Raw genomic sequence first — 12,546 nt, 5'->3', positions numbered from 1 at the left:
ATACCAACTTGTAACACCCTCGATGCGACTATAGCTCCCACGTGTCGGGGCATGACTTAGAGACATAATCGCATTGAAGGCATATGTCGCAAGTAAGGTAATCTTTACACATCCCATGTAATATAATAATAAAGGGGAGAGAACATAGTTGGCTTCCAATCGCCACGTCAATCAAGGTACATAAATAACATTACATCATTCAAAACACTCATGGCCCGACTACGGCGCCAAAATAAAAGAAGAAACCCCGAATGCGACAGGGTCCCCGATCGACCCCAACTGGGCTCCACTACTGGTCAACTAGAACGAAACAACACAAAGGACAAGAGCTTCATCGAGCTCCTCCTTGAGCTTGGTTGCGTCATCTGCTCGGTAACATTGGCACCTGCAAACTGGTTTTGGAAGTATCTGTGAGCCACGGGGACTCAGCAATCTCGCACCCTCGCGATCAAGACTATTTAAGCTTATGGGTAAGGTAAGGTATGAGATGGAGCTGCAGCAAGCGACTAGCATATATGGTGGCTAACATACGCAAATGAGAGCGAGAAGAGAAGGCCAAGCACGGTCGAGAAACTATGATAAAGAAGTGATCCTAGAACAACGTACGTCAAGCATAACTCCAAAACCGTGTTCACTTCCCGGACTCCGCCGAGAAGAGACCATCACGGTTACACATGCAGTTGATTCATTTTAATTAAGTTAAGGTTCAAGTTATCTACAACTGAACATTAACAAATTCCCATCTGCCCATAAACGCGGGCACGGCTTTCGAAAGTTCAAATCCCTGCAGGGGTGTCCCAACTTAGCCCATGACAAGCTCTCACGGTCAACGAAGGAATAGACCTCCTCCCAAGACATTCCGATCAGACTCGGTATCCCGGTACAACAAGACACTTCGACAAGTTAAAACAAATCTAGCAACACCACCCAGATGTGCCGACAAATCCCGATAGGAGCTGCACATATCTCATTCTCAGGGCACACCGGATGAGCAAGATGTCGGGTAGGGCAGCCCAGAGTTGCCCCTAGTAGCCCCAGACATCGCTCGGTTGGACCAACACTCAGAGGAGCACTGGCCCGGGGGGGGGGGGGGTAAAATAATGTTGACCCTTGGGCGCGCGACCCCCAAGGGAGAAGAAAAGGCTAGGTGGCGAATGGTAAGACCAATGTTGGGCATTGCTAGAAAATCTTTAATCAAGGCGAACTATCAAGGGGTTCCCATTATTACCCAACCACGTAAGGAACGCAAAAACCGGGAACATAACACCGATATGACGAAAACTAGGGCGGCAAGAGTGGAACAAAACACCAGGCATAAGGCCGAGCCTTCCACCCTTACCAAGTATATAGATGCATTAAGATAACAAGATAAATGTAATGATATCCCAACAAGTAAATAATGTTCCAACAAGGAATGCCATCTCCATTTTCCAACAAGGAACAAACTTCAATCTTCACCTGCAACTAACAACGCTATAAGAGGGGCTGAGCAAAGCGGTAACATAGCCAAACAACGGTTTGCTAGGACAAGGTGGGTTAGAGGCTTGGTTCAACAATATAGGAGGCATGATAAGCAAGTGGTAGGTATCGTAGCATAGGCATAGCAAAAGAGCGAGCATCTAGCAAGCAAAGATAGAAGTGATTTCGAGGGTATGGTCATCTTGCCTGAAATCCCGCAAGGAAGAAGAACAAGTCCATGAGGAAGACAAATGGACGTAGACGAACGGGCCCTCACAACACGACGTTATCGGAACCAACCCGAAGAAGCAAACACCGGAAAAAAGCACACAACATAGTAAACAACCAACTCATGAACATAGTATGATATGCGGGATGCGGTATGCGATGCATATGCAAGATTTGACAAAGAATGCATGAACCTGGCCTCAACATGGAAATCCAAGTGTGCCACTGGAAAGATGAGATGAAATCTCTTGAAAACGATGTAAAGAACGCCGGAATCGGAGCTACAGTTTGAAAATGGCAAGCGATTCAAATATGACACCGGTCTGCGATTTACAGCAAGTAGCCATCTAAATGCAAAGAGATGAACATGATACAGCACCCAAACATGGCATCAAAATACATGGAAGGGATGCATTCAAGATGCTTAACAAAAATCTAGCACTGAGCTACGGCCAATCCATCCATTAACAGGTTCAAACAAGCATGGCAAAAATGCATATGGCAAACACTTGTCTGGAATTTCAGATCAGGTAGCACTCTTTGGAGCAACACAACTATATGCTACAGGACCTGAACATGGCAAAGTAAAGCATGGCATGTAGTTACTCAAAGAGCTTAACAAAAGTCCCTTAGTGACCTTGAGCCAAAAGGGATCAGAAAATACAATTGCAAGCATGTGAACATGGCAAAAGCATAATCAGTTTTCAGACTTGGTGAAAACTGCCACATGCTGAAACATAACTCAAGTAGGCATGTTTACGAGCTCGATGCACTCACTACGGAGAAAGTCATGACAAGCTAAGCATACACCCACCAAGAATACACAAAATTCAAGCTAGACAGGGCAAGAACAATAGCATAGCATGCACGGATCAACTACAATGTCCTCGGCAAAATCGCTAACAAGTAGACAATCTGCCTAGATTCACAAAGTAGCAAAAGTAGAGCTTGATTGACTCGAGCTAGGGTGCTCCATAATTGCAAACAAAGACATGGATGGATAGAGCAGTACAAGATTAACAAAACATCCTTACCGATCATCCTCAAAAGAGGCACGGATCACTAGGAAACAACATGAACATATGGCCATATGAGATAAACAGCTCAAGGACTTAGTGGAAATGCTAAGTCCCTGAAATCAGAATTACCAAGTGCCTCACTTTGCAAGCTTGTGCTAGTCACCACACACATCACAAAAATACATGGGTTGCACCTCTGGAAAGATGGCAAAACCCTTAACAAAACATATGTAGAGCTCATGGTCATAACATGCACACAATAATCATGGCAAAAATGACAAATATGCAAATGGAGTAGCAGATCTGACAATTAACTCAAGTAGCCCTCTTCTAACAGCATTTCGGGCATCAAGATGAACTCAAATGAAAATGATGCAATGGAATGAAATGATGTACTCTCTGAGATGAACATTTTGATATGCTATATGCCCAAATCGGAGCTATGATGAGGAGATACGATGCTATGAACGTGGGCACTTGGGCTAGGAAATTCTGGGGACTTAGTGAAAACTCGAGGGGAAAAAGTCAACCTCCAAGATCCGGATCGGGGCGGCGCGCGAACCGAGGTTCGCCGGAATTGAAGGTGGCCGGAGCGGGACGAACGGCGGCGAGGTGCTCCCGGGCCGGACCTCACCGGATCCGGCCGGCAGGGAGTCGGAGAGGCGGCGGGGGAGGCACGGCCGGCCGGCGCGGAGCGCGGCGCGGCGCCGGCGAAGAAGGGCGGCGAGGCGGCGGCGGCTGGCGGCGCGCGGCGGCCGGCGGCGTCTGGTCGGCGGATGTGGAGACGAGCGCGGCGGCCGGCGGCGTCTGGTCGCCGGAGGCGGGTGAGGGGAGAGAGGGGGCTAGGGTTTGCACGAGGATTTCGGGGGAGGACCTATTTATAGGCATAGGAGGAGCTAGGAGAGTCCAAATGAGGTGCGGTTTTCGGTCACGCGATCGTGATCGAACGCTCTAGATGATGGAGCATGTTTCGGTGGGTTTTGGGCCAAATTGAAGGGGTGTTGGGCTGCAACACACACGAGGCCTTTTCGGTCCCTCGGTTAACCGTTGGAGTATCAAACGAAGTCCAAATTATACGAAACTTGACAGGCAGTCTACCGGTAGTAAACCAAGGCCGCATGACAAATCTCGGTCCAATCCGGAAATGTTTAATCACCACACACGAAAGGAAAGTAGAAAGGACCACCGGAGGAGAACGGAGCGCCGGATTGCAAAACGGACAACGGGGAAAATGCTCGGATGCATGAGACGAACACGTATGCAAATGCAATTCTCATGATGACATGATATGCAATGCATGACACGCAAGCAATGACAAGGAAACAACAACGAATAACGGGAAGACACATGGCACATCGGTCTCGGGGAGTTACAACACTCCACCACTACGAGAGGATGTCGTCCCGAGATCTAGAATGGCACCGGAGGGAAAAACGGAAGATAAAGAGGAGAGGTAAAACTAAGTTGCTTCTTTGACCAATGAGTGAAACCAAAGAACCATGAAGAGGTTAAGCCATTTCGAGAAAAACAATACGACGGAGATGAACGAAGTTGAAAACACTCCGTTTGGAAAGAGGAACAAGGAAGAACAAATTCGAATAGCACTCCGGTTGAGAAGGGATGCAAGACTTGATAAAATGAAAGAACTTGAGCAGCGGGCACACACTCCGGTTAACTGGATAAGCACGAAAAGAACATGATCCTGATAGAACAAAAAGATGGGTTGGAGAGAGCAACATCACAAAGCCTCCGGAACAAAATTAAGAATCGAGTGGAATGAACGAAGGGATACAAGATCTTGAGTGGGCACGTTTACAACAAATGGTAGAATGGAGTTGTTGGAAAACCAACAACGAAAAGAATAAGCTTGATATGGTCTTGTGGAGTACATCTCACATTAAGAGATGACAACCTGCCACTCACGGGAAAGAATTGGATTGATATGAACAAATTGACGAGAAAGTATATCGCACCGGAAAAGATAAATGAAGAACTTGGATCCTTTATAAGCACCATAATAGCAACAAACCTTAGGAATGCTTAAGGTGAAATATAACCCAAGATAGCTTCAATGACGAGATTGATGGATTTAAAATATCCCAATCTTGACAACATGTGAATCATGAAAACATGAACTCAAATTATCAAGAATGACATAATACCACCTCCAATGATACGGTAGACAGAAATGCACTCCGGATTACAATATGAAGAAAGCTTGAGTTCCTCTGAACAAAATCTTGATGAACACTTCGAGAAGAAATTAAATCCTTGATGAACCTTCATGTAAAACCTCATTGAAGAATTCCGGTAAGAAAAGAATGAACAACCAAAATGAAGGATAAAAGAATAAGGTTGAAGACTTGCAATGATTTATATGGATCTCCGTGAATATTAGAGCTTGGAACTCCGGGAAAAGAGAAGATGAAACCAATGAAACTGAGACTTTGATAAGCCTCCGGAATAAGGAATTAATCACTTGGATGGAACAATAATAAGAATTATGTTATGCGTATCCTTCAACAATTTAATTGCTAACGAACAAGTTCAAGATGTCCCCACCCTCCACCTCGGGTCCCCTACCCTCTCCGGCGATCTGCCTCATTCTCCACTAACTTCTGGATTCTCTCCGATCATCTGTTCCGGCATTCTTTTGGGATCAAGGTAATACCCATCTAGTATGGGTTCACCTGGTGGATCTACCCTTGGCTTGGATTTCTCCAAGGGTAGGGTTTTTGCAGAAGAGGTCTTCAGATCTACTGGACATACGGTCCACCCTGCCGGGCACAGGAGGTCATTCATCTTAGTGGTTTCATTCAGCCGCCATGCTTTTCGTCTCTCGGAGGATTCTGTGGCCGCGGTTTTGGAGGCAGTAATTGGAGGTTCGGCAATTGATCTTCAGGTTCTTCACATCAAGGATAAGGTTTACTCCTTTCATGTCTCTTGCAAGTGAGTTGGTTTTCTTATTTTGATCTCCGTTCCTATGCATGCGATCTGTTCAAATGCTATTTTCATCTGTGGGGAAATGGGGGGCCTAATTGGATTAGAGAGCTCCGGATCTGGAGGAAGGAATGTGACGCCGAATGGATTCTAGTTAGTCCTACTAAGCGTCGTTCATCTTTAAGTCTTTTGGCCATGAATAAGCCTCCGGTTAGATCAGCTCTTAAGACTGCTCCATCTGCTCGTAAAAAGCTTTCTTTTGCCATGTTTGAGCGATACTCTGCTTGCAAGGGATATAGATATCCGGCTACGCAAGAGTGCATTGATTTCATGACAGATGCGGGGTATAATCTTCCTGCACATGAACGTGTAGTCATACATCCATCGCCACCCATGGACTTGTGTTGGACGGTGGCACGTCCATCTATCGTTTTTGGAACAGTTACTCCCTTGCCGGCGTTGAGCCGGCCGGAATCTGCTTCACCGGTAATTGATCCAGTTTTGGAGGACCCTTCCCTGTGCATGCAGAATTCTCGCTCGACAGTTGCGTAGAGGCGGGATTGTCGCCAGTTCAAAACATTTGCCCGGATTCTGGCCCAGAGGCTTTGGAGGCCCGTCGGGATTCTACCTCACCTTCAATATTTTGCCCATCTGCCTCTGGGCCTTCGAGCCCATCTCCTTCTCACCGTCCGGATATCCCCTCATCTCAGGAGGCAGCCAGACAGTTTGATGCCATGGTCGATGACATGGTGGACCGTGTGGTCACCTGTACTATTTGCTCTCAGAAGGGCCACATGTCAACGACTTGTGGAAGGCGAGTAGTCTGCACGGCTTGCTCCCATCCTGGTCACTCTAGCCAGGCCTGTAATGATTTCGCGCGCTCCAATGGATTGGTTTGGAGGCCAATTTCGGTTCAACAAAAAACGAGTTTATTGGAATCTGCTGCTACTCATGGGAACAGAGCCGGAGTTATTGGGATAGACTGTCCAGTCCCAAAGCCGCCGCCTCCATTGCATCTTCCCTTACCCCAAACCAACGAAAACCCCCGACAAGCTCCTGGCTCTACTATGGCGAACTACGAGCTCGACCCACAGCGCTTTGTGCCCCCTGGACATCTCATCATCGATGGCGGCGATCGTCGGCTTCCACGCACCTTCTTCACGCCCGCAACGCGTCCGCCCCGCCACCATGAGGACTACATGGTTGCAGAGGTGATGCCGGCGCTGGAGGGGCCGTTCGGCCCGGTGCGGAATGAAGTCGTCCAGTTTCTGCAGAATAGAGGTATTATGGTTCGATCTGCTCAGCCGTGGTTTCATGGGATAGGTCTGTTTCAAGTCAGGGATCCGACTGTTAGATATACCCTGGTTCAGCATGCACCTTTTCCTTTGGGCAATGACCGTTTTGTCAGATTTATGAAGCATGATGAGGGAGATAATTTCAAAGGAACACACGGTTTTCATAAGGGTTGGTTAATGTTCATTGGGATTCCCCTGGATTACCGCACCACTGCATACATCTCGCAGGCTGTAGGCACTTTTGGAAAGTTTATTTCTTGGGACAGTGAAGATCCTTATCTTGTCTGGACTTTGGTTGAAGCTAGTTTCCCAGATACGCCTTTGGTTCCAAGGGATGTGGTTTTTGGTGATTATGCAGAGTATGGAGGTGCTCAAGTATCTTGGACGGCCGCTTGCTATGTTCTTGGCGCAGATTTTGCAGACCAGATGCCAAATGACGAAGACCCTATGCCTCTCGATGGAAGCCCTCACCCTTTGCCTGGCAATCTGGTGCCTGATAATTTGATGTTTGCCTTACCTCCATACCCAATGCTTGGTTGGAATGATGCACCTCTCGCTCCGCCGCCTCCACTGGTCAATAACGAAGCGCCTGCACCTGGTTGGGGCAATGCCCTGTGGGGAGATGAAGCTGACAATGGACAGGCACTGCCACCTGCTGCTCCCGAACAGGATCAAGTTTCAATAGTAATTGATCAGCCAGAAGGGTCTGTTTCTGTAGAGCAGCAAGAACAAGAAGGTGAAATCCAGCAACAACATGATTTGCCCCTTCACCCTGTCCTTGAGGAGAATCAGCTTGCCATTGTGCCCTACCATCCCCCTATGATTCAGCAGCATCAGATTTTTATTAGCATGGCACGTATTGTGGCAGGACCTCCTCTTCCCCCGGAGATGATTTGGCAAAGGTCTTTCCAAAACCTTATGTTTGATTTCTCTGTCAAGGAAGTGCCAAGATCTATCTTCCCCAAGCCGATGGGCACAATCAACTACTCCAAGAGGTCGTGGTCCATTGCCTTTGATGAATCAAGGATGATTAGTTGTTTGACTACTTCACTGCCTCTTGTTCCTGCTATCAGAAAACCTGTCATGCAGAAGCGCCCTATGGCCAGAGCTTTATTTCAGGCGGTGCCTGCTGTTTTGGAGTTTGTTTCTGAAGAAATTGAGTCTGCTAGTTCTGCTCTTCCAGTATCAGTTCAATCAACACCTTTGTTCTCTGTGGAGCAATCCTCTGCTCGTAAGCGGCGAGACAAGAAGAAGACTCCTGTTGTTGATACGTCACTAAGGCGTTGCACTCGGAGCGCGGCAAAGTTAGATGGGTACAAAAAGGTGGTCTTTGAGCAACTTTCTCTGCAGCCTCTAAAAAGCGCCCCCGTGCAAAGCCCATGGAGGACAAGGCCCAGCCCACTTCTGCGGATGATACTGAAGACGCTTGGCCTACTGCACCAGCTCACACCCCGCTTCATGTTCTCCAAGCTGTGGGGGCGCAGTTGGAGGTTGATCCTGCGCTCCTAACGGTGGACAAGCTTATGGCTAATCCACAGGAGAACTCATCTGCATCTTCCAATTAGTTTTTATGTTACTTTATATGCCAAGTCTGATGGTGCTGGCTGTGTCTGTTTTTACTACTGTTGAACTAAGTCCGGGCTGGGAGGTGGCACTCTGGGGTACTGAATTTAGCTTTATTTTGGAGGGTGTGGCATTATGTGCCACGCTTTTATTACTTCTATACGCAATGGTTATCCATGAATCGTGTCACAACGCGTAGTTGGAAAGTTTTATGCTGGAATGTTCGTGGTCTGAATTCAGATGCCAGGCAGCGCTCTGTAAGGGAGAAAGTGATAGAGAGTCAGTTCTCAGTGCTTTGTTTGCAGGAAACTAAGTTATCCTCTTGCTCGCGCTCTATCATGAAAAGCATTTGTCCTCAAGGGTTTGATTCATTTGTTGAGTCTCCCTCTAGCGGAGCATCTGGGGGCCTCTTAACAGCGTGGCGATCTGATATGTTCCGTGGCACCCTTCTCATAGTTAAACCATACGCTATTGTTATGCATTTTACCTCGGTCCATAATAATGAACAATGGTTTCTGGTTAATGTGTATGGTCCATGCCAGGGTGAGTTGCGAGATGAGTTTGTCTCCTGGATTTACAATTTGGACATTGATCCGAATGAGATGTGGATGTTAATGGGGGACTTCAACTTCATCCGTTCCATTGATAATAGAAATCTCCCCGGGGGTGATATTAATGATATGTTCATTTTCAGTGAAATAATTGGCCATTTGGGATTGTTAGAACTTCCTCTAAAAGGAAGTAAATTCACATGGTCTAACATGCAAGACAGGCCACTCCTGGAACAGTTGGACTAGGTTTTTACTTCTGCAAGTTGGATTAACATATATCCCGTGACCCAACTGACCCCTTTGGCAAAGACTGCGTTTGATCATGTTCCTTGTCTGGTGGCCATCAGTACAGCAATTCCCAAAGCACATATCTTCAGGTTTGAAAACTTTTGGATTCATCAGGCAGGCTTTATGGAATGTGTGCAGGAGGTGTGGCCTCGCCCCAATCGTAAGACCCATATTTCGGCAATAATTGTGGACAAACTGAAAGCTTTGAGGTTTGCTCTCAAGAAATGGAAGAAAGGTTTATCACACATCAAAAGGTTGATTGAGAAGTGTAACTGGGTAATTCTTTGGTTGGACAATCTTGAAGATAAGAGATCTTTATCCAGGCCTGAGTTTAATTTTAGGAAAATAATTAAAATGCACCATGAACGCCTACTTCAAATGCAATACTTGTACTGGAGGAAAAGATGTACAATTAGGTATATCAAAGTGGGAGAGGAAAACTCCAAATTCTTTCAGGCCATGGCAACTGAAAGATTTAGAAAAAACTCTGTGGCAAGCTTGTTGCTGTCAGATGGAACAGTAACATCTAACCATGAGGAAATGGCCAGAGAATTCCTGACAACCTTCAAAAGCAGAATGGGGACAGTTAAGTCAATTTCTTTGGATGCAACCATATTGTCTCTAATACCCAGGGTCCAGGGTTTGGAGGTGCTCACAAAACCTTTTGAATTAAAAGAAATTGAGCAGGTTATCAAGGACTTGCCTATTGATAAGGCCCCTGGACCTGATGGCTTTAACGGGCTCTTTTTTAAAAAGTGTTGGCATATAATTTCTGCTGATTTTATACAGCTGGTTACGGAGTTTCATGCTGGAACAGTGCAATTAGAAAATTTGAATGATGCATTCATTACCCTGGTCCCAAAGAAGCAGACACCTGAGAGTGTGGGAGATTTTCGACCAATCTCTCTAACCTCTGTTGGCCTAAAGTTTCTTACAAAGCTTGCTGCTAACAGATTCCAACTGGAGATCACCAAATGTGTGCATAAAAACCAATATGGTTTCATCAAATCAAGAACAATCCAGGATTGTCTTGCTTGGACATTTGAGTATATCCATCAGTGCAATCAATCTAAAAGGCCCATCCTTTTGCTTAAGTTGGACTTTGAAAAGGCTTTTGACTCTATCCAGCATGAGGCAATCATAAAGATCTTAATTGCAAAAGGTTTTTATGAGAGGTGGATTGTTTGGATTAAGCAGTTGCTGTCTTCTGGCACTTCTTCTGTACTACTGAATGGTGTCCCTGGTAATCATTTCAAATGCAAATGTGGAGTCAAGCAAGGGGACCCAATTTCTCCCTTACTATTTGTTATTGCGGCTGATCTTTTACAGACTTTAGTGAACAATCTTCTCCAACAAGGTTTAATAAGCAGGCCCCTGCTTACCCATGATCCAGATTTCCCAGTGGTCCAATATGTAGATGACACACTCCTATTCCTAAATGCTGATCTAAGTCAATTGAGGGCTCTGAAATCAGTTTTGCATTCCTTCTCACAGGCAACTGGACTGCAGATCAATTTCCATAAATCCTCCATGTATCCTATCAATGTAGATGAGCAGGATGCTTCTGACCTGGCTGCCTTTTTTGATTGCAAATTAGGCACTATGCCTTTTACATATCTGGGGCTGCCAGTGGGGACCACCAGGCCTAAAATAGTTGACCTCCTTCCTCTTGTGGATTGTATGGAGAGAAGATTGACAGCAAGTTCATGGTTCTTGCCACAAGGGAGCAGACTGCAATTAGTCAATTATGTGATCTCTTCCTTGCCTATCTTTTTCCTTTGTAGCTTGTCCATTCCTCAGGGTATTTTAAAACAATTGGAAAGAATCCAAAGGCAGTGTTTATGGAGGAAGTATGGTCAGGAAAAGGGTCACTCACTGGCGGCTTGGCAACTTGTTTGTAGACCTAAGTCAAAGGGGGGGCTTGGGATTTTAAACCTTGGACTGCAGAATGATGCTCTCTTATTGAAACACCTCAGCAAATTTTATAATAAGATGGATGTGCCCTGGGTGCAATTAGTTTGGGATTCTTACTACTTTGAAAGGATTCCACATGATACTGTTCTCTATGGCTCCTTTTGGTGGAAAGATGTATGCAAGTTGATGGATAATTTCAGAGCCGTTACGTCGGTTGATGTTCATAGTGGAGATACAGTGCAGTTCTGGTCAGACTACTAGCAAATTGGGAACAGTTCGGTTCCTCTGCAAGAGCGATTTCCTAGGCTATTTTCTTTTTGTCTCCACAAAAACCTCTCAGTCAAGGAAGTTTTTCAGGCTAGTTCTTTTCAGGAGCTTTTCTACTTGCCTATGACTGAACAAGCCTTCCAAGAAATGCAACAGCTCTCCTCATTAATGGGGTCTTTCCATTTGTATAATCAATCTAATGACCACTGGGGATGGAGGCATGGCAAGAAATCAGAGTATACAGCGAAAAAGTTCTATGATTTTGTCTATCAGCCAATGGTCTCAAACCCCATCCTGGGATGGATATGGAAAAGTTGCTGCACTATGTCGATCAAGATGTTTGCTTGGCTTGTCATCATGGACAGGATTAACACCAAGGACATGATTCAGAGGAGACATTGGAGAATTAATGAAGGGCCTGAATGTGTTCTTTGTCTGACTGGAGCTCTGGAGGACAGAAATCACCTGTTCTTCCAGTGCAATTTTAGGGCTCGAGTCTGGAACTACCTACAAATTGAATGGAAAAATGGTGACGATATGGTGGAAATTGCTCATCATGCAAGGAAGGATTTCAACAAACCTTTTTTTGGGGAGGTGGTTTTATTGGCCTGGTGGAATATTTGGAAGATCAGGAATGATAGAACTTTCAGGAACATTCAACCCTCTTTCAGGGCATGGAGGAATAGCTTCATTCATGATATCACTCTGCTCTCCCACCGAATAAAACGGAAATTTAGAGACGCCCTTCTTAAGTGGATTGATTTTCTTCCTCCTTGAGGAGAGTTCCTGTTTGTCTCCTTTGTTTTTTTGTAATTTATAGGTATAGTGCTCCCCTACCCTGTATAGTTTTTCTTCCTCTTTCTTTCTTTTTTTCTTTGTTATTTTTCTTTCCTCACCTTGAGGAAACCCTGTATGTGTTTGCTTTATTTTTAATAAAATGCTGTGGGGTGTAAGCCCTGCAGTCTTCATGGTCAAAAAAACAATTTAATTGCTGACAAGCAATGGATTTGGCATACTACTTAT

Source organism: Triticum urartu, chromosome 2A (genome assembly GCF_056163025.1).
Source record: "Triticum urartu cultivar PI428250 chromosome 2A, HENAU_Tu73, whole genome shotgun sequence".
Lineage (NCBI taxonomy): Eukaryota > Viridiplantae > Streptophyta > Magnoliopsida > Poales > Poaceae > Triticum > Triticum urartu.
The sequence above is the reverse complement of the archived record's forward strand: the minus strand, read 5'-3'. Positions refer to the sequence as shown.